Source organism: Meleagris gallopavo, chromosome 13 (assembly GCF_000146605.3).
Source record: "Meleagris gallopavo isolate NT-WF06-2002-E0010 breed Aviagen turkey brand Nicholas breeding stock chromosome 13, Turkey_5.1, whole genome shotgun sequence".
Taxonomy (NCBI): domain Eukaryota; kingdom Metazoa; phylum Chordata; class Aves; order Galliformes; family Phasianidae; genus Meleagris; species Meleagris gallopavo.
The window spans coordinates 1,742,538-1,761,258 of record NC_015023.2 but is presented as its reverse complement, the minus strand read 5'-3'; the positions used below and the strand labels follow the sequence as shown (position 1 = coordinate 1,761,258).

At 36.5% G+C, this 18,721-nt stretch overlaps 1 long non-coding RNA gene across 1 annotated transcript; it reads left to right on the top strand.

The window, feature by feature from the left end:
• Positions 1-6: 6 nt before the first annotated feature.
• LOC109369750 lies at positions 7-18,337 on the top strand. Its single transcript, XR_002119186.1, has 2 exons — positions 7-1,917; positions 17,957-18,337. It is a non-coding gene; the product is annotated as an uncharacterized LOC109369750 (long non-coding RNA).
• Positions 18,338-18,721: the final 384 nt, after the last annotated feature.

The window sequence follows — 18,721 nt, the reverse complement described above, 5'->3', positions numbered from 1 at the left end:
AAAGAGTTCAATTAGATTTTAACTTCTGTGTGTGGTTTTCCAGTCATGTGACATAAAAGTAGGTATCCTCAATTATCAGCATTTCCTTTTCTGTAGTCCTAGTTAATTTTTAATTTTTTTTCCATTCAGGCTTTTAGAGGCATTCTATTGTTTTTGGTGAATGCTAGTAATAAATATTTCTACGTTATTTTCCTGCCAACTCATCTTTTATTCATAGTGCTGATGAAAACAATCCTCTCTGAAATTTCTTTTGCTCAAAAAGTTCAGAAACTTTACAAATGCAATAGATTTCTTTTCAGCTTGGTGTGAATATTTTCTATTGCTTTGCTAAACATTTTTGAAGAAACTAGAAATTGTAAAGTTCTGCTTTTTAAGTGAAGCAGTAGGAAGCAACCTCATACATATAGCAGCAAGTGGACCAGCTCTTTATTTTTGTCATTTCAAGATGCCAATATTGTACTAAAAACACATACGGCTACTTTTTTAAAAATAATAATTAAAAAAAAATTCTGTCATGGAGTGGAAAATGCACTGTTGTGCTCTCTCGTGGTCACATGGAAGTTTACCACCGTAAGATCCTGGGATATTGTCCAGAGTCAATTGACCTCTACTTGAAACACTTGAAATGGGTAAGAGTCTGAAACTTCTATATGCATGCATTCTATTTGCAGAGGAGATGCAGCTGTAGATGTGCAGTACTCATCATGACTCTAGGGATTACAAATCTATCATCTAATGGTGATGAAAGAATATTTTAACTATTAGCTGATAGTGTATTTTTAACATTGGGTTTTTGAACTTTTTTTTTAGCAGTAATGGTTTAGATCAATAATCTATTGATGGCTTATTCAAGCTGAAAGTTTTTATTCGTCCTCACCAAACAAGGTATTTCCATTGTTCATTATTATGTGCAGCTTCCATTTCAACTCTGAACTCATAAATCATAAATGAATGTGAAGTATTCATTTCTCTCTTTCAGCACTACCTTTATCTAATATTTGCTGACAGGGCTCATTGTAACTTATTTTTGAGCACAATCAGACCTTGTTTTATGAACAGAATTCATTGTTGGAAAGGATTCTATAAATAGAACTTAAGGGGCACCAAAATGAGAAATTCTACCTCATTAGCATCTTAACTGGAAAAATCTGATCTAATACACAGGAATTTTGAGCTGATGAAATACAAGCAAATCTCAAAATTGGTTCTAAAGGGTTATGCTGTGAATGGACTGTTATGTTACTGTTTAGGGTGATAGAAAGAAAAGGGATTCAAGGTAGTATATATTAGAATAAGAGGAGAAAAAAACAACGTTGATATTACAGAAAAAGTATGTATACAGTGGGTTATCTTCTGGTATTTTGAGTTGTCTTCCTCAGGTGAGGCTTACGTGAAATTAAATCCTGTAATAAAATAGCTCTGCTTATCTTCCTCATATGTAAGAGACAGAGATGTCTCCTCTAGCAATGCTAGGTACTGAAGTGGTAAAGCAAATTTATGGAGAAGTGATTCTATTTCAGCATCTCAAGGAGGATTACTAATGGAAAATATATTAATCCTCTAAACTATCTAGTCTCGTGGAAGACTAAAGGCTTATTGCATCAGCCTAGAAATATGTCCTCTGGGGACAACATGAGGATCTGTGCACAAGTTCTGTGTTGAATGTGCCTGGCACATAGTACCTTCCAGAAGTTGAAAGTCTGGTGCTAGGGCATGCATGAAGACTTTGTCCTAGCTCTTCCCATACTGGGTGACTTCAAATGTGGCTGGATACCAAATTAAGTCAGGATATTATTTCATGATAATAAAACTAATTTCATGATAATAAAACTAACTCATTTCTTTACTTCCTCTTTCCCCAGCGAGAAACAAAGTATGCTGACCATGCAGAGAAAGACCCTATTATCTTGAGACACAGTAAGTAACTGAAGAGGAACTGTAGGCTACTTTTCTAAGTTATGTACATTTGTTATTTAAGAATAGTATTATCTCACTGCTTATGCTTTATTCTTAGCACATCTTCACTTCAGCTTTCTTACTGCATACGGAAAGCAGACAAGTTCATCTGTTGAATGTGTTTATAATGAGGGGTTCACAGATGAAGCTCATTATTTTCTTTACAACATGCATTTTACATGATTATATTTAAATAGGGGTCCTGTGAATATGGAAAGTTATGATGTGCAGGTATGGGATGTGGACTTTGGCCAGCAGCAGACTGTCAGTATAGTTTTAGTAATTAAAAGTAGAAAAAATGAGACTGTGTAGAGTGTGCAGTCCAGTGTAGAGATATCTGAGCAAGTCCAGGGCTAGACAGCACTCATTCAGCATTTTGCCATATCAGTTGGCTCTGCTAAAAGAGAAACATTTTCTTGGTTAGCAGACCATAGCTGAACCATGTCTTGAATCTGTGTGTGCATCCTTTTCTCTGCCTGCTAAGTTTCAGATACATTTCTCTGGAGCAACTATCTATAGCACAGCATTGCTGTCGTGGATGGGACTATAATGTGAAGTGGTGGCCTGGATAAAAGCCAGTTGCTAGACATGAAGACAAGGCTAAATCTTAACTCACAGTGTGTGTGGTCTCTGTGAGGCATTACGTATAACAGATAATTGTAAGAAGCCTTATTTTCTCGTATGTGAGAAAAGTAATTAAAAAAAAAAACCACCACAATTGAGAAGTCATGTTCTTATTCTACTTAATCTTCATTAAAAAGATGTGCATTAATTCTGTCTTTTTTTTCTTGTGTTTATGTCTGTTGTTAATACATACAACTTCTATGTGATGCCATTCTTTCCTCCTGATTTTTTTGATGCTAATATTTTAAAACTATCTTTTTCACTTCCCAATTTACAGGAAATTTCTAACGTTAGAATATTTCTTTGACAAAGCATTTTGTGGCCCGTTAAGTCAGAGGCAGATGTTGGAAGTAAGGCAGTAGAAGTTGAACCTTACCCCCAGTATCCCATTACATTTTGTTTCTGTGTCACAGATGGCAGCAGAGAGGCAGTCTGAGAAATTGCCACCCAACATGGAAGTGCATATGAAGCAAAAATGTGTCATTGAATTCCTCCATGCAGAAAAAAATGCACTCATTAACATTCATGGATGCTTGCTGAATGTTTACAAAGACCTAACAGTGGATGTGAGCACACTGAGGCAGTGGGTGATGTATTTCACCAGTGGTGGCAGTGACAGTGGGTCACCTCCACTGATGCAGATTTTTCTAAGCACGTCATGCAGGCTCTTGTTCAACACTGGTGAAAATGCTAATCGTTGTGACTATGTTGAAAAACATTTGAGAATTTGCTCTATCAAACAGTCTTTCTATGCTCTTTGTATCCATTGTACTTTTGGAAATAAATTGAAAGCAATGCCTCTTATTTTGGAGTGACCTATATAGATCTATTAAAAGATGTACATTTAGAAGTACATTTAGAAGTCACAATAAGGGAGACCAAGGTTCAAAGGTCTCTGTATCCTCCTCTTATTTGTCTTACTACAATTTTCTATCACTTCTTCAAAAACTCAAAGCGAAAGAAACAAACTAAAAAAAAACACAGTCACTGTCCCTAATTGAAGTTGCCAATTGCTGTATCATCACTGAGTAGTTCTATGTATAGATGTTGACTTGCCTTATTAGTCATCAGCAGCCAATATTACAATCTGACTCATACCAGGTTTAATTGGATACTGATGGATGAGTGAATTGCTTCAGATAAAATAAGAAATTACTTAAAAGTGTTTTGTATTAAACCAGGCTCTTTTGCTTTCTGAAAATATCTTTTTAAAATGTATGACACTGTATTTTCTAAGTCAGAGCATGGTAGTTTCCCAGTATACTGTAAAAATGTGTCCTTAGGAGTTGGCTGACCCCATGTGTACTGGATTTCAAATCCATACCAAAACAACTGGTGCACATCAGATGTACCCAGGCTAGGTCAGTGAACCCAAACTCAAGTTATTTGTTAACCCTCTCTGGTCATACCATTGTTAATGCAAGCTTCAGGGCAAATTTTAAGAAGCTGTATTTTATAGTCTTAGATCTTCTGAAGGTTGTGATTCACAATCTTTATTCATTAATGGGCATCTGATTCACTGCTGATTATAGCAGAAATAGATTTTTATATTGCAGTATAATTGTTCATACTGCTTTATAAAGACAGTGTAATTATTTCTATTATTTATGTCTAGTTGGAGCACTTAAAGCTTGTCTGTAAAACCTGTCACCTGCCAAGCAAGACTGAGGAACAATTTCTATTTGAAAGTAATTTGAAGTCATCATTTTTTCTTTATGAACAGATTGGAGTTTATTTTGTTGTTGTAATTGTTCTGTTTTTGTTTGAAGGTTCAAAGCATGTATGATATTTTCAGTAGAGTATAGAACGTGAACTTTCACAAAAATAAAAAATAATGTTATGTCGGCTTAGCAAAGCTGAAATGTTTCATAGCCACATATTTCGTAGCCTCACAGTCACACTTGGATTTTCTAAGGTAAAAATTTGAATATTTGGAGGTAATAAAATGCTATATGGAAATAAACCCTACAATTCATTTCTATTCTCTGGAAAGGAATAAAAAGCCTTAATTTTCCATGAAAAGGCTATTCTGTGCATGCACCAGCTCTGTTTGAATTTAAATGGCTTACCTAGGAATGGTTTTCAGATGAAATAGAATATTATTTAGGTATGCAGGCTACATATTTTGATATATTAAGTGATTTTCATGCATTTCTATCATCAAAATGTTGATTTGTTGTTGTTGTTTGAACACAGCTTTCTGCCTCTTTACCAGTTAAAGCCAGATGTCTAGTCTCCTCCATTTCTTTGTTGTTGGCTGTGAGTGACAAGGCGTCTCTCTTCCCAGTTCTTAAACTTTTAATTCCAGTAAGCTGTACTCTTTATTTCTCTTGCAGTACCCTGCCTTTTCCCCAAGCCAAGGATTGTGGTATCTGTGATCTCTGAGACCTGGGTTCTGTTGCGTATGATGTTGCCTTTGGGGCACTGTCATGCCTTTCTGGGGCAACCACAGGGCTCTGTGAGGAGTCTGGGCTGCCTGGTGGTGCTCAGAAAGCACCTACACAGTCTCCAGAAGCCTGCATCTTGGAGCACCTGGAGGCTCTCTCATTTATGAAGGCCTCCTCTTAATTTCTGTTACTCATGGTAATAAGGAATTTCAGCTTCTCTTCCATTTATGTTGCACTCACATCCAGCTCTTCTCTTTACTTCATCTGTGCTATTGTTATGTTCTTTTCACTTAACTGTTTCCCCTCCTTTTGATTTCCAACTCACTCATCCTCTGTGGTTTCCACTTCTTTTTTTTTAAACTTGCATCTTAGTGACCCATCTGACATAACTGCTGAATGTTTTCTGATGTTTTCACTCTATCTGCATTCGAGCTCAGATCTCCCAGCTAACCAGAAAAGATTTTTTGCTGATTTGGTCTCACTCAGGAGGCCATGGCTCATCAGTGCACTCCTTCACATCCTGCTTCCATGATCTCAGTTCCAGTAGTATTTGTGATCTGTCATTTGCTGTCAGTCCTCATCTCCCTTCATTATTTTCTCTTAGTATCAGTGTTGGGTTTCCTGTGCTACTTTCACCTTTCTCTCTTATCATTCAGCTTCCAGGCTTGCCTGGAGTGTCAGCTCAAGCGTTGGTATATTGAACATTTCCAGAGAAAATGGTGGTGTTAGGGTCGCTAACCTTGCTGCTGCTATCTTTCTACTCCTTAAACTAAAATTAATTCTGTCCAGAATCTTAATTACCTGCTTACCATCTTCAACTCATTTCAAAACAGTTTTGTTTATTTTCATCTTGATTTCTCTTCTTGTGTAGATTCTGTTCAGACCTTACTGGGAAGTTTTCAAAACATAACAAACACTCTGCCTTTCCTTTCAACATGAAAATGACTGATTCTTTATACTTTCATTTGGATTTTTTTGTTTTGTTTTGTTTTTTGAGGAGATGGTCTTCATGGGAGGTACATAGTAACCATTTCGGAACAGCTATTTAATACCACAACACGTGTATTGTGGCCAGATTTTTCATTTGATTTCCCCCCCCCCCCCCACGTGTTGACTTTTAGGTTCTTAATTCACATTAAATGTGTTTAGAATCTTTAATCCTTCCTCTGCAATGTAACAAATGGGAAAGTAGTGGGAATATCATGCTTCCTAAATGCCTAGGAACTGTAAGTGCTTATTTCAGCAAAAAGTGGCACTGATGAGGTACATACAGCCTTTAAGCAACGTCAGCTACATTGTGCTACATTTAGTAAAGGCTCGCACAACAGGGAAGACTAATTCTTTTCACTGTAGAACAGCATCACAGCCTGTAACTTGAGGAGACTGATTCAGACTGAATAGTGAGGACACAGTGCTATCAGCCTTTGAAGAACATGCTCATTTCATTTCACCTTGGAAAGAAAATTTATACTGATGTCATATCTAGATTTGAAACCTACTTCATGTGTAATGTAAGTTTGCATCATTCCTTATTGTAAGCTTGCTCATTTCAAATCCCTTTATGAATGGTCAGTAGCTAGAGGCCAGTTTGTCTTAGCAACTGCATGGTAAATGTTTTTCATTCTTTCACTTTTTTTTTTTTATTTCAGTGCTATTGCACGTTGCCTGAGAATTTCAGGAATCTAACGCACTGAGAGCTGACTGATGGTATCAGATTCTGAATGTTCTCTGGTGCAATCTCATGCTTAAAGAAACTGTCTTTCTGGGATGCTTTTATTCAGAATAAGAAAATAATAAAAGGGAATGTGATGCTGAGTATTTTTAATGCAGTTTGTTCCAGAATGGTTTGTTTAGCTTTCAGGTACTCTTTGGTAAGCAATAACTCTCAGCTCTCCCATACCATATCTGTTTCAGAGACTGAGACAACTGGATAAAGTGTTAGCAACTTTGCAAAAGTTACGTATTATGGACTAATGGTAATTGTTTGTGCCAATGGTAATTGAAAGAAATTATCTGAGAACGGATTTGTCCTGGTCGCAAACAGATTTGCTCTGCCCTGCCTGAGCAGAAAGCTCTTCCTGTAATTTCAAAGAAATGATGCTTAGAAATGAGTTCTTAGTTGCAACAGCTGCAAGGAGTAGCTGAAAACAAGATGTTAAAACCTGCAGGTATCAGGGGGATAGTAAATCCATTCTAAGTTTTCAGATGTGCTGTATTTTCTTATCTATTTTTGTTCAAAGGCAAGATTAGTTGAATGAAATAGAAACTAATGTAAACTTCAAGAAAACTGAGAAGTCCAAACCAAATGACTCTTTCACATACCTATGCCATTCCAGTCCTACTTTTCAAATATAAAATCTTCTAATAATACTGAGTCTGTGCAGAAGGCTTCAGCTGAGTGCAATCTACTTGTGTTAGGTAAGGATTGGTAGTCTCCAACATGTTGGAAGCTTTATCTCTGTCTTCCTAAATCTTGCGTCTCTTGACATTCAATCCCAGATGTCTGAAAATCTGGGACACAATTTCTGTAAGTTATTTTTTTATTATAATTCTGGTGACTCAATTTTTATCTCACATTTTCTTTTATTCTTCAGGATTTGTTATTTCATACCCTTCATTTTTCTTTCCAGTGATTATCACTCAAGTTTCTTAAGGAAAAGGTTAATTCACTATGACGGAATGATTGTAGTAAAAATACAAAACATTCTAAGAACAAGGATGTATTCTTTGTTTTTGCAGTTCCACTTAGGCAAAAGATGGATACTGAGCAGTCACTTGTCATATTTGGATTTTATATTTTCTTCCAAATATATATGGGAAACAGAATAATTTGCATAAATAGAAGAAGGAACAGTGTCAATAGTAGGTAGAATTGGTTCTCTCTTAGGGATGTTAATTAAGGACAAGAAAGATAATACCTGGGAATAAATACATCTTTGCTGATTTCTGTTTTAGGAAAACAAACAGGTTGCTTTGCCAACAGCTCGCAGCTCGCATCTCAAGAACAAGGGGAATTGTTTGAAATATCATGCTGAGCATTGTCTGTTTATGGCAAAATGTGGCTGTTCCCAAAATCAGGCAGTAAAATATACCATTAAAAACTGGAGGTGAGAGGAACACAGGTACTGCATTCAGAGTTGCTTGTCTTTAAGAAAAGGTGGAAATGTTTTGCTTTTACATCTGTTGTTATGAGTAGGTGAGGTGTCATCTGCAGGACCTCTCTTGACTTGGGAATATATATGGGAAATATGGGAAAATAAAGAAAGAGCTTTAATGAGAACTTCTGCCAAAATTTCTATTAATGTTTGTTTTTCAGTATAGATTGTTTAGGCTTTTATCGTTTTGTCTGTGTAAATGCTATAAACCAGATGCATTTTCTGTGATTCCAAGCTTTATCTTGCACAAATAGAAATTTGCCAGTGTGCATTGTGTTCATATCTGCTGAGAAGTCTGTTTATGTCCACTTCTGGAAAGTGGGAGTTCATTCTCTGTAAGCTAAGAAGTGTGAGTACATGTGACTTTGTCTAGAGAAATCCCCCAGACTGACTGGCAGCTGGCTTTAGATTTAAGAATCTGTTACACGGATTACTAGAACTCTTCAGGTCTCAGTAAACTGCTAGTTTAGTTACTGCTAGTAACTATTTATCTGACTCTTGCTTGCCATATATTAATTAGACAAGCATCCATCTTCTCTATCGGTTGTATATATTGGGATTGTAGAGCATTTGACTCAGTGTTTAGGTCTGTACTTTATCAACCATCTGGCCCGCTGTCAGCAGAGTCCTCATTTCCACCTAGCACATCAAAGTGGGGATAGGAAAAGCTTACCTGAAGACTGTATTTGACAGAGATGCTCACCCATGACACCAGGTTTTGAACAAGTCTTGGAAATAAACTGATAGCACTTACTTGTAAAAAGCACAGTCTAATATTGGTCTGTGGTCTCTATAATTGATAGTTATTGCCTTTTTAAAAAAGAAGTCTAAATTACAAGGTGATTTCAGATGAGAATTATGACTTGTTGATTGCTTGCATACTGACATTCACCTTTTTTGGAGCTATTTGGGGCTTATTCCAAATGAAGAAAATTCAGAATAACTCACTTCTATCTGGCAACCTGCTGTGCGTTGTTCCAGCCTTCTCATTTACCTTGTCTGACTCAGTCTGAGTAATGTAATCACGAACCTTGTGTATTTAAGATATATAAATGGTGTTTCTGGTTAAAAATAGGCAACCAAACCAGTAGAAAAAGAAAAAAAATTGAGGTTTAGACTTCTTGCTTGGGGATTAATCTGCAGGAATTCTTTTCCCATTGTAGTCACTGAATTCACACTACTGTAACATAGACAGGGACTTTTGACATGGGTATTTGCAATGTATCAGAAAGTTCTCCATGGTAAGTTATATAACTATCATCTTTAAAGTGGGTATGTAAGCTGATAAGGCAATAGTAAGATGAGTAATGGCCTGAACTAGAATTTGTTTACAAGTCAAATTACTGCAAGTAAATTTTGTCTGCTTGCTGTTTTGCAGTAGCTTTATGTGTCTTCCTGAGGCAGTTCTTTAATGAAAAATAGTGCATAGTGGGATACAATGTCTCTGCTAAACAATACCTGAAGCTAACTTCAGTATGGCACAGGATCAGAGTTACCTGCCTGGACTCCAAAGACAGCAAGCAGTTACTGAGGTGCAATGCTTCTGCTTAGTTAAAAAACTGTTAGTGGCACCTTTTGTACAGTGTTGTGCTGCATGGCTGCTTCATTTTGGTTCTGAGTCACAGCTTGCTGAAGGAGATCTGCACCATCTGTCTTTATAAAGGGAAGGCATATCCTCACCTTGGAGTCTGTCTGTGCATGTGAACTAATCTTTGTGAAGTGTTTGCACAAAAGAAAAAAGAAAATGCATCATATTTCCTTATCCAGGATAAATGGCATTGCTGTAAGACAAGGTTGTGAGTCACTTTACTACAGCTTTAATACTTAGCAGTATTTAAGTATTTTTACTGGCAATTAGCAGAATTAAAAATCTAAGCTAAAAGAAGAAAACTTCCTCATACTTTACTCTGCTGCAAAACAGCTCATTGTTTTACTAAGTATTTTTCTGTTGCCCATATTCAGGTTGAAAATGTATGTTATGATTCTCTATTAATTTTAGTTGAGTCTGCTTTCTGTTTATTTTTTTCTCCAAATAAAGCACCTCCTGACAAATAGAGTGCAAGATAACATACTTTTCCATGGGTTGTCCTCAGATGTGATTGTAGAGATCTAAAAAAGGTGAAGTAGAAATCTCCCAAAGCTTAAGAATGTAGACATACATACATTGTGTATCAGTGTTTAGAAATAAAAGATTTTTTTTCACTGAATTATCCAGCAATGGTAGTAACAAGTCTTCAATCCTTCCGTTTTTTTATATTCTTTTCTTTTTACTGTTTAGAGGACAAGCTTTCCATGGGAGGTTATAGTTATAGTCTCTGAGTGTTTGAAATGGTCAAATGCTAAAAGGAGGAGATTACATACAGAGGAAGAACAGTTTACTAGTTGGATTAACAGCCATGATTGGACAGCATGCCTTAAGGGGAAAGTCTAAAGGATTGAATTTCATCTTAATGACCTGTGCATATTAACGTTAATGAACAACAAAAATAAACAGTTATATCCAATACTGTATTCAGCTGTAACAATTTGATGCTCAGGCTTGGAATCTAATCTTGACAGATTCTCAATCCTTCCAAAGTAATTGTGAATTGAATTGCATTCAGTAGTCTTAAAGTGTATACCTTGAGTCTGTCCTGCTAAAATAGGGCAACTTGGAATCAACCTACTTTCAGCCTTAAGCAGCCTTAATGCATTGATATTTAGGTCCATATTTATTTACAAAAGAAACAGAGTCCTATTCACTGGTTTACTGTGTAATCAACTTCAAAAATTATTTCATATTGGTAGAAGTGCCCATGATACTGATTTTTTTTTTTTTTTCCCCCTTGTAGTTTTATTACATAGAGTGATTGTTAACTAATTATCAGAAAGGGAACATGAACAAGGAACTCCAGTGGAAAAAAAGCATTACTGACAGATGAGAATCTGTTTCTGATTTTCTAACGATCAACCATGGATCTCTGTGCTTTCTTACCTTTCCTCCACTTGCCTGCCCTGAATAACATATGTGAATTGCAGTCTTTGTATAGTGGCAAGTGCGAGGACTACATATGTTCTAACTGCAGACACTAACAAATATTAAACCATGTCAACAACTAGAATTACAGTTAAGTCTGGAGGCAAGCTGAAAGCAACTTTTCAATCCCATAGAATTGACATAGTGTTAACATGAAACCTTATAAAACAAGTAATGTCTGCCACAATTCAAAGAGATGTTTGTTGGAAATGAAGTCAGCCATCCACTAGCTTTATCTCAAAGTAATTATTGTACCTGTTTGCTTATGTGAGTCTTTCTGGGTTTATGGCCTCCAACCTTGGAGGTTTTCAATCTTCTTTGTGTTATCTGTTACATGTGCTTAATCACTCTTGTTGTGAACTACATTTTCCTTAAGCCTTTCCCCTGTTGCATCTTGTGGCTATTTTTCTTTGTGCTTCTGTGGTGCCCCTTTGAGAACAGACCAGTTGCTGTCATGTTTTTTGTGTAAATCCTACCTTCAGGTAGCAGAAGGCAACACCTACATTCCCTGGCCTTCCTTTTTCCAGACTAAACAAACCTCCTTCCCTCGGACTCCTCTCACACATTATATGTTCAAGGTCCCTAGTATCTCTGTGGCTTTCCACTTGATTCTTAAGAGTGAAGGGAGCTGAGATCCAAAACAGTATTTCAGCCGTGGCCTCTGTCATTCTAAAGCTGTGATTCTGAAGTGTCTACTTGTTCCATTTTATAATATTACATTTTCTGAAGTAAAAGTTGATTTGATAGTCTGGACTAGTATTTAGTTGGCTGCAAATGATACTGTCATCATGAAAATGGTAATCCTTGCTTAAAAAATCTTACTAGTAATGTTATCCTGTACAAGGATCAGAACATTATTACTTTCCAAGTTCTGTACTCACTGTTGTAAACTAGGTCTAATCTGGTAAGCATTTTTTAAACTACAGACCATTTAGTAGCAATACATATTTCCTTGAGATTTATATCTGACTTCACTAGTAAACAACAGAAATGTAATTCACTAGAACATTGACAGCAATGGCTGAATCAGATAGCACTGCCAAAATGTTACTATTCTGTTATCCAGATATACTAAACTGATATAGGTTAAAAAACCCAAGGGCTTTACCTACATACTAGCTTCTGCTGATGTTTATGGCTGGTGGAGCTGCATTAGAAGGAAATTACAACTTACAGAAAAAAATATTTTGAATACTGACATCTTCACTTTGCCCTATGAATAAACAGTGAACTTCTGTTGGAAAGTGAGTGAATTTGGCATCCAGCACTAGTACCACATTCTCTTATTAAAATAAACAAATCAGGTTATTAAATCCAGATCGTTAAATGAGGAAATTCTGTAGGCTGCTCTGAAAGTGATGCCTCCTTTTTACTTCCATGGAAACTACAACAACTATAAAGAGCACAATAATACAATTTGATAGAGGAAATTCTCAGCTACAAAACACTATTTTTCAGCACAGTCATCACCATTAGCCAATTCACATGGATGAGTTGATTGAGATGCTCTTTGTTTCATGGTGTGACAGCTGTGCATGGTTGTCTGGCATGTGTCTTTCATGTTGCTGTCAATACTGCTGAAACACACCACCCACCTCTTCACTGTGCTCATATTCACTGTTTGGTCTCTGTAAATATTCAGCAAGTGTCAACGAATGTCAGTGTGTACAATTTTTTCCACATGGAGTAATTCCATAACACACCTTTGCTTCATATGCACTTCCATGTTGGATGCTGTTTTGTAAGACTGCCCCTCTGCTGCCATTTGTCACACAGCAACACAGTGGTGGGAAGTTTCAACTTCAAATGCCATACCACCTAAATCTGCCTCTGCTGTCATGGGCCAACATAATAAGACGAGAAGCATTACTTTCAGAGCAGCCCTCGTACATGTAAGTCATCCCATAGTTACCTTTCACTTCTAGTTAATTCAATGCAAATTTTTTCTCTTCAGTTCCATTAAGCATCAAATCATCAGACCCTCAAGAACCTCTTGAAGTGACAAGCCTTTAATATCTCAGCAGCAATGTGGAAAACCTCATGCGATAGCACAGTCTCTGCTTTCTAGGTCAGTTGTTTCTCTAGTGAGTACAAATATGCAGCAGAATAAACATATTTCTCTATGTTTAATGAAAACCATGAGCACTCTCACAGAACGTGAACTGTGTGCAAAACTGGTCATGTAGGCTAAAGATCATGAAAGTTTCTCTGAGCTCCTGTGCCAAAAATAGTGGACATTTGGTATCTAAAATCAAAGAGCTGCTATAAAAAGATGATTCTAAGCCTGTGGAGTATCTGTGTCATTAGTCAGGAGGGTTTATTTTTGGAATAAGCGTTGACAATGCCACTTACAATCAAGGCAGGCATAAAGCTACTGAACTATGAGCTCCAGGAGCGTTATGCAAAGAACACTGTGACTCTAGCGTGAGGAAAACCAGGGTGCGTTACCATCTGTGAGCTTTCTATCTTAGAGAAGAAATGATAATTATATAACAGAACTACATAATTCTTGCAGAAGTTTCCTAAGCTCTGTGTTTCCCAGAACAACTCAAAGGCTCTATATGTGATGATCCTTTCTCTAGGCCAGAAGGGCAAGATGCTGTTCGTTGTTTATCAACCTGTAGTCGTTGATTAAGTGTCAGAAGACATGTTCATTACCCAAGAGCAGAGTTTGAAGGCTGTCTGCATTTGCAGCATTTTCTGACGCTCATGCTCACACATTGGTACACTTGGGGATTTTTTATGATTGAAGTAGAAATTTGTATTTCCAAAGAAAGTTAGTGTCTGTCCATTTTTGTAATCCTCAGAACCACTGTAATTGAGGACTTTGCGAACTTACCCTTAAGAAGCCCTGCAAATATTTTCAGGCAGCAAAGCAAGGCATAGACTATTAATTTGTTCAAGGTCACAGAACAAATCTCTGATGGAACAGAATTCAAGTTTCCCAAGTGCAGCTGTCCTCAGTGGTACTGTCATCTTCTGACAAAGGATGTCTTTCAGTAGAAGACTTTATTCCAACTGATAGGCTGAGTCAATTTATTTTGCTGGACTTCTGGAGTGGAGCCGTATCCAAATACAGTCTTCTGGCCAGAACTTGCTGCAAATGGCAAGATGTCATACCAGTGTGCCTGTAAAGACAAAAAAATGATAGAGCAAAGTACAAGCAGTTGTTCTTCTGGAGCACAGCTGCCTGGTATAAAGCACATGTGGCCTAATGGTACATGTCTGGGCAGAAAAAGACTCCAGCTGACCCATAATTTCTGATTTACACAGATGTAGTACATGGTGGTATATAGGCATTAGTCTTTTTCCTATTTAAAATGAATGAATTGTCTGGCTTCAAATTTCTTTCTGAAGCTGAGAAAGTTGTGCAGGTCTCCACGTGTAACAAGTTAATGTTATACTGAATTATGTATCAAGAAAGCAGAACTTATACAGGTAATATGCAATTCAAAATATTTGCTATGATATCATCAATCCTCCTTTTGCCACAGTTTCATAACTTAGTTACACAAAAATTCTCATGTTCTCAGAAGGACCTGTGTCCCTTCATTCATTAATGATCATACTCTGATACTATATTCAGGTTTTGGAGATGGTAAAAACTAACTCTACTCTTGTTCTTTTTTTTCTTTCCTCTTGGTATTTTTTTTAAATATTCTTTCTTAAATTAAGCATTTCCCTGCTCACCCTCCTCTGATCTTGAAGACCACATCTTTTTCCACTGCATGCACTGTGGTATGTCTTATTTAATACATCTCTTCAGGCTATATTACTCAGTCCAGCTTAGCAGCAGAATTTGGAGTCTGCTACTACATAAACCATCTGGGAGCTCTGCAAAGATGGAGAGAGTTCTGCTTCACTTTCTACAGGATTGAGACTCTGAGGAAAATGTCAGAAAAATTACAAAGACAAGATGGGGAGGGACTTCCCTCTTTCTCAGTGATCATTAGAGGTAGACACAGCACTCTGACCTTCTTCCTTTCTACAGAGTTCTATTTCTAAGTCACTCTTCTTCTGTTTATGCTTCTTTGAGTTACATAAAATCCTTTTCTGACACGAAAGATATTTTTATCCAATTCTTACATCTTGTGCTTGTCTCTGGCAATGTTTAAAATTATGTTAGAAGTTCAGTTTTCTTTCTTAAGGAATGATTAGAAACACTAAAGTAATTGTGAGTGGTGTGAAGAAGGCCTGCTTCTTTTTCATTTGCACTAGTATAAATGTGACACAATTCCACTGAATTAAAAATCAATTTTCTCAAAGCAAAACAAGAGTTGGAATGCTGCTGATAACAAATTTTCTTTTACAGGCTGGTAATACACATTTCTGCACAAACACTGAAAAATTTAAATGATTCTAAAAACAATGCCATTGTTTTGCCCCTCATGGAATGAAATCCCTGCCAAGTTTCCAGGGAATGTGTTTGATAAGGACTGGGCATCCTTGTGACCTTACTAAATACTCTCCTAGTGTGGGAATACATCTTACACACTGTGCCCTGTAAGAATAGTAACACTGCTAACTTTGTAACAGATAGCTAAAAACAGACTACTTCACACCTTGGGTAAAATATTCCAGTATCTCCTGGATGATGTGAGAAAATCAACATGTGAGTGAGACTGGAGGTTTGATTTAAAAGAAAGGAGATGAGAAGAGAAAGCTCGAATGATGACTCCTGGGTAATTAAAACTGTCTAATCTGGCTCCTTTCTGACTCTAAAGTTACGTGTGAAGGTTTATATTGCAACTCAGCCCATTAATGATGAATAATTGGATAGGTAACAGAGCAGCTCACATCACCTTTTTTCCATGGTGCACTGGTGGAAAAACTTTGCTTCAGAGACGAAAATTTGAGTGATGTGAAGAGTATAAGTGATATTACTAAAGTAAAATTTCACAAAAATACACTTAACCAAAAAAAGAAAAAAAAAACTTTAAAACTTTACAAACTTTACAAAGACGTCTCACTACATTTGGGGCTGGAGTACCTCCCTTTCTTTCCTCCACGTTCTCCACTTATTTTATATTTTTAATAGATTGAAACTCTGCATTGGTAAGTATGGAGACAGCAGTACTTTGTTAATGATGGTGACAGTGTTATTTTGCTAGGAAACATTGCTAAGCTCCAGCTTCTAATTCAAGCATGAAAGGTAGTTCTGAGGGTAAGATTTTTAATTCCAGTTGTATAAACTCTGCTTTTTAATGTATCTTAGACACCTCGCACAATTTTACAGCTAAGCCCAGATATCTTGCTAATTCAACTTATTACTGAAGATGACTTTGCATATCTGCATGTGTTTTTTACTGTTAGACTGCAGAGTTCACTTCATAATAAGGCTTGGTAATTGTGGGGAAAACTGCAAAAATTTTGAAAGAGTACAATTTTTTCTTGAGTTGTTTACATAGCCAACAAACCAGATAGCTTAGCTCCAAATTGATTCATTATCTGCAACAGACCAGGATATCCAGTCAATACATCCATTTGGTAAAATATTAGTCAAGATTGTGAAGTTTGACAGATTGCAGTGGCATGGAAATTGTTGCTCTAGTTTATATTTTTGAATACTTTTCACCTAAATCTGTGTCTGTACTGACATTTCAGTGAAAACCTGTGATGACTCAGTGCTAATAAACTTTGTAATACAATCAGGAATCTTCTTTGTGTTTGACAAACCTCAGCCAAATTTTCATAGTAGCTGTTATTGAGCCTGACTTTCAGAAATCCCTGCCTCACATTTTAGGAGTGATCAGTTATTTGAAAATTCAGACTAAGCTTTGTCAATTGTCCTATCTCAAAGCACACAAAGTACTTCAAGTTTATGTGAATGACTAAAGTGTTCTGGGGAAATAAATAGCAGGAAATGCTTTATAGGTAGAGAAGTTTGCAGTATACTTACACAGAAAAACAAGAGATATGTTCAGCATATATGTGTTTGGATTTTGCATTTGCATGATTCTTCTGTTACATTGTTTTTCTGAAGGATTTGAAAGTACTTGTGTCACTTCAATTGCTTAAGCCCTGGTTGAATTATATTTAATACATTCCACGTGAACATTTAAGAAATTCATGATGTTTGCTTCACAAAACATAAAAAAATTCATAGAAAATTCCTATTCCATGTCTGAATGGATAGCAAAAATTTTATTTTATGGCATTTATTTTGAGAGGAAATTGACATTAAAGCATTTAGGATTCTAATAGTCTTGTCCTAAATCATTCATACTATAAAACATCCCCAGTCTCTCAGACATCAGAGAAGTCTCACTTTCAATCAAATGAACTATTTATCTTGGCTTTTAAGCTTTTTATGTAATTACTATTTTGTTCTTTGCTTGTTTTTTAATATGCAATTTATTAAAATGATATAACAAGCAAAATAAACTGAATTCTAACTTCTCTTCTTTGCCTTATGACATATTTTGCATTTATCTCATCTGTTCTGCAGGTATAATACTGCAAGATGCTTAATATGCTAACAATGGGATTTTTAAATATTTCTTGATCTGCTCCATGCTCTGCAGATATAATTTTGAACCAGAGTCTACAGTGTTCTGGGAATCCTTGCATAATCTGGAATGTGCCATAAATAGAACATGCACTCAAATGGAAGGAAAGCGTGACTTATTTTATAACTATATGCTTGCCACAGATCCAACTTCCATTCAAAGTCAAATTGTTCTTGTCAGGTTTGCCAAGTTGCCAGTTGGACAGAGAAAGCTCTTGCAATGTGCAAGGTGACTTTTCAGATTAAAAGGAGTAGGGGAGGGATGAGGTTTCTCTTTCTGCCGAGTAACTGGTTTTGGTTCTTTTACCAGGTTCTTCACATATTCAGCTTGTGGTACTCTCCCGCAGTGAGAACAGATTGACTGTTCAAGAAGACCTGTGAGATACTGTCCTGAGTTACGGTCACTACTGAGTCTCTACTGATATCAGCAGTTCTAGCACTGAAAAGAGCTGAGCCTTTGCAACTCATAGAGATATGAAGACATAATCAGTGAGCAACTGTATCTTTATTCTATTTCTGTGTGCCATTCACAATTACTGATTTGACATAAGAAGGACCGACTACGTACCTCTCAGCCATCACCCAATGAAAGTGAGATGCAGCTCCCATCTGATTTTTTTTCTTTTCATACCATTATTGCCAGATTTGCTGGCTAGAGAAGGAAGAGGAAGCAATAAAAATGCAAAACCTGTGTCTGTGTCCAGAGTTCTGTCAAATTGGTTGCTCATTTACTTTTTATTTTTACTTGCTATTTTTTCAAGGGCATCTTGGAGGAAGAAGATGGCTCTACTTGGCTTTCTCAGATTTGTGATCTCACAACATTTTATGCCCTCTTTATTTCTGTTCTTCTGAACCTTTCTGATTCTTTGTGAAAAACCTGCTATTGCTGCAGCTAGGGAAAACTCTGAAATACAAACTTACGGATTTTTACTCACTCAGTCAAAGTTGATTCCTCTGTCTCTTCTCCTCATATAGGTCATCAAATATTTGCAACATCTTAATTCCCAGCGATCTGAAATGAAAAATATCAGTCTTTCCTCTAATTTCCCAAAACCTTCAATTTATTAAAAGACCT